This window comes from Haliaeetus leucocephalus, unplaced genomic scaffold, assembly GCF_000737465.1.
Source record: "Haliaeetus leucocephalus isolate CR32 unplaced genomic scaffold, Haliaeetus_leucocephalus-4.0 Scaffold657, whole genome shotgun sequence".
Lineage (NCBI taxonomy): Eukaryota > Metazoa > Chordata > Aves > Accipitriformes > Accipitridae > Haliaeetus > Haliaeetus leucocephalus.
Genome location: NW_010973093.1, coordinates 683,940 through 688,725, shown reverse-complemented (window position 1 = coordinate 688,725; position 4,786 = coordinate 683,940).

Genomic DNA, 4,786 nt, shown 5'->3' with positions numbered 1-4,786 from the left:
CCACCGGGACACGCCGAAGCCCCGGCGGCGGCGGGCGTCCCCCGGTGCCGCGGCCTGGGCCCCAGGGGCGTTCCGCCTCTCCCCGCCGTCCTCCCCGGGAGTCTCTCCTCAGCGCTGTCCCGGGGCTGCGGGCCTGCGTCCCGGCGGGCCCCGGCCTTCCTGGGGCGCTGGGCGCTTCTCGGGGGTGCGGGCTGTGGGGAGCGGGGCTGGCCGCGGGGCGGGTGGGTTTGGAATAAGGTGCTGGGCTGTAGAGGCGTTATCTGCCAGGCGAGATTCCCTAGCTCTCCGTACAGCTACCCGCACTGGGCTCCCCCGGATGGGTTTTGGTCTTGGGTCACGTTCGCCTTTGCCGTACGTCTGTGGAGTGTTGGCTGGTGGTAGTTCTTGGGGCTGATTTTTAATATTCCCCGAAGAGTTCTGTAACTTCAGGCCGCTTCCAAAGGTTAAAAGGTTGCGAATACCCTGTAGGCAGGTTAACATCCATACTTTTCTTTCTCCAAAGACCTTTTGGGTCACGCTTCAAACCTGAATTTCTGTGATAGCGAAAGACATTTTTCTCTTAGCCTCTTCTTTCTCTTCTGAGCTTCCTGCTTGACATTCAGTGTTGGTTTTGTGGCATAAGGTTTAACTTGCTAATGTAGTTTCAAATAATCTGTAGAAGACAAGGATGCAGTCTTGTTAACTCCCACAACATCTGACTCAGGCATCTCTTTTATAACCTAAAGAGAAAAGTATTCTGTAGCACAGTTAATAACTGGGAGAGCAATTCATAGATAAATATAGTGTTCAGGGAAGTTCATTCCTTGTTTTAAAAATTACTAAATGCCTGTGGTCAAGGGCCAACATTTGAAGGGTCACAGATTGTTAATCTTCTTCAAACACAGTGATGGTGTTTGTAATCCATTTCTGTGCAAACTTTGGATATTGAGAATTTGTGCCAAAAAAAGATCTTTCAGTTATTACCATCTCTTATGATAATTAAGTCATGTAGTGTTTTAAGTATTTCATAATGCTAGGTAAGCTTGTAAAATTTAAAGCTGCTTTGTACAGTTAAAATAAGAAAAAAAAAAAGTGGCAATAAATAAATTTTGGCAGAGGTGAAGTTTTCTATTACCTGATAAAATTATTTGACCTGATAAATATTATCTGTGCTTTGTGCTATAGCTTAGTTTTGTAAGTGATATCTTGAGTTGTTCTCTGACAAGACGTGCTTAAGGAAGTTGAAAGGTATTAAGCTAGTAGGTAATGAGTATCATTTATGAGCCAAATGTTCTGGTTTTTATATGTTGATAATTTAATTTATATTTTACCTCATTCATTTATTATGTTATACTTCCTTATTTGGCTAATTTGAATTAGTGCTCTGCCCTCATGATTTTTTTCTTCCTATTCTTTTGTCTAGAGCCTGACACTTAACATTTCTGCATGTCTTCCAGATGATGTATGCACACATTTTTCTTTCTACCACCCTCAGTAATGTTTTGTCCTATAACAGCTGATGAAGCTTAGGATACGATTCTTTGCAAAATCTTCCACTGAATGTATCTTCTTTCTTCCCTTGCTTTAGCTTTTCTAAAGTGTCTGTTCTTCTATTCCTGCCCATATCACTTTGCAGAAGAACAGTAAAAGACTGGAAAGCGAACAATGAGAAAGCTCTCACTTGCTAGAAAAAATGCTGTTTGTAAGAGCAGTATAAAAACCCTACCTTTGCCTGTGTGATTTTTTGAAATATGTATTGAAAAGAACATGAGAATTGTTTCCTGTTGGCTACAACGGGGAGGTTTGTATTTATAATTACTTATATTCCATTCTGAGCTGCAGCACTGTATTGCTAATAAGAATTTACTGTTAGCTGCATCTGCTGCCTTTTCTTCCTCTCACCCCTCCCAGATTTAAGAGCAAGAGAAGTATCTTGCCCCAAATCACAGTAAGGTGAAAAACGTATTGATATTCTGAGAAATCTTAGTCATTTCTCTGGTAAGATCATCTGATAATTCTTGTAATGTGTATTCATTGTGTCCATATTTTGACTGTTATTCATTTGTGCCTATCTTATTCCATTTGAAGTCTGTGGAGCTGGGGTGCATTATAGTATTTGCAGCGTGTCCTGTTTTGGTGGTGTCTGCCTAAAGCAAATACCTACAGATGTGCTCTCAGTGGGCAGAGACCTAGCACAAGCTACTTCCCCAGTAACCTTATTTTCTCCTTTGTTGTGCAGTTGGTTTGTCTGTATTTTAGTAATTATGTGGCTGACTGTCTATAAGAACTTATTTAATAAGATTAGTGAACAGCAAATGCTTTCTAAGTGACTTTAAGGGAATTGATGTTCCAAGTTTACCTTTTCTGACATTTGTTGTGTAAGTATCTGGGTTTAATGCTTTTCAAAGCTTTTCCCTAACTTACGTGTAACTTCCACGCCTAAACTTCAGCTATACTTTTGCCTAGGGTCATGATGGTTAAACTTTTGTTCTACACTGCAGCTGTTGTTAGTATCATTAGCTAGAAACATTGCTCCTTTATATGCTGACAGTATATACGATGGTGGTAGTAATAAGAATGCATGTTTAAAGAAAATTGCGTGATGAATCTCTTTCATCTTGAACTGTGCTGGAAAATTTCCCAACGTTGTACTATTGCTAAGCTCAGGGAAATGCCAATATAGTTCTTGGAAATGCTGCATGAGTTTCTCTAAGAAAGTTGTGTATTAACTCCTTCAGTTAAAAAAAACATTCTTAGATGCTAATGCAGTACTAGGTAGTAATACTTGTGTATGCCGAAGAAAGGAACATTTATCAGTTGGCAGTAATTTCTTTCTTTAAATGTGTCTTTAGCTGCTAACATATTCTTTAAGTTGTGCAACTTGCTGTTAAGTTCTTAGGTTTGGAACTTAGGGTTTTCAAGCAGTGTTCCCTTAGTCGATGGTGTTTGTGTGCCCATATAGTGAATGATACGCATCTTCAAATGCGGCATTGTGCTACCAAAATGTTGCTGCCAGTAATATTTATCCTTTAAGAAGGAATAGAAGCCGATGATATTTACCATGAAAGGTACAGGACATGTAGACAGTATGCTTGAACAAATATTTGCATTTTCCATTGCTTCATATGCAATCATTTGTGTTGCTCCTTAATATTGCTATAATAGCAGAGAATTATAAATACCATCAGTTTAAAAAAAAAAAACAACAAAGAGACCAGGTTAGAAAGACGAGGAGATGGTGAACCAAACACAATAGAGGCAGGCAAAGGGAAAATGTTCCCGGCAAAGGGAAGTTACTGTTGCTGTTTGTATGAGTATACTAGTATGGTGTGGAAGACCAACATCAGAAAGACAGATGCTTTTTCATCAGCATTGAAACTAAAATTATGTATTTTAGAATCATCAAAATGTAGCTAAGATGATACACTTTTGGTTTTAATTATGTGTGTTGGTCAAAGCTCAGATCCAGTATATTTATTTCCAATAGCTGCAGTAGCACAGGCAGGTTTTTCAGTTGTGATCTTCATGGCTGTTGACAGCTTTGTCAGTCTTACTGACGTTTCGGTAGTGCTGTGTAGGAGTACCAAAGAAAACTGCGAGCCCTGTCCACGTGGGGACTTCACTAAGCTGGTCTTTTTTGATCAAGATAAATCCTCTAAATACCTCTTCTCATTCTACCAGTTTCCCTGTGATAGAAATCTGTTTGGGTGTTTGCCTGGAGCTTCATTATTCTTTATGGGGAGCTGAAGGTTGGGCAAACATGGGACTCATGGAATATAAGCATGTTAATTGCTGGAACTGCATTTATGTAAGGCAGGTTTTTCTCTGAAATGGGAAAATACTATTGCCATCTGCTGCTTTTGCATATAGCTGGGCTCTTTCTGGGCCATAACCACAGAGACTGAATTAGCAGGTGCGTGGGTTCACTGGTGTTTGTCAGATTTCTTCTGTCTTGAATTGTCATTGACAAGTACCAGCTCTCTGCTGGTTCTTCAGAACGGTATTCGTGACGGTTTTTAATTTACCTTACTTGACTTTTTTTCTGATCCCTTACCTTCTCTGCTGTCAAATGTGGTTGGAGTTAGATTAAATCCTTCCTATTTTAACCTGAGATCAAGATTTAACCCTTTTCAACGGTTTCAGTGTGTCTCTATGTGCCTTGCCAGGTCTGATGTGATTTCTTCTCTGGGCCCGTAAGAGATAACGCAAGCTTGCTGATTTTCATGCTGTGCTTATGAAGATTTTTTAATGTGTTCTGCTGCTCAAGACGCTGGAATTTCAGGATGGTAGCTTTTACGTTAGAGTGAGCCCAAACTTTTGTCTCTATGCAGTATTATTTTAGGACGCTTTTTGGTGGGCATTTCAATTCCCAAGAAAGTCCTCTTGCAGAGGATGCACAGAAGTATTCTCTGCTTTGTCTGACTTACTATATTTAAATTGATAGGAGCTGTATGCCTGGAAAAACCCCCAAATTCCTGGTGTAAGCGGCATCTTTCCCAGTGCAGCCTGTGGGGGAGAGGAGCGCATCGCCCTTTCACGGCCGCCTGTCCCCACCGTGGGCTGGCGCTGGCGGGGTTTAGTTTCGTGTCCCGCCAGCCGAGATGTCCGGCGCTGGCGGTGCTGAGGGCGGGCAGCGCCCTGCCGCTCGGCCCGGCCCCGCTCCTCTCCGCCGGCGCCCGTCGGTAGGGCTAACCTCGCCGTGTCCTCCCGCCTCTGACGTCTCGCCGTAATTAAAAACGCGAGGAGCGGGTGGCTTCCCGTGAGAGGCGGTCCCGCCGCCAGGCGGGGGAGGGGGCGGCGGGCGGCC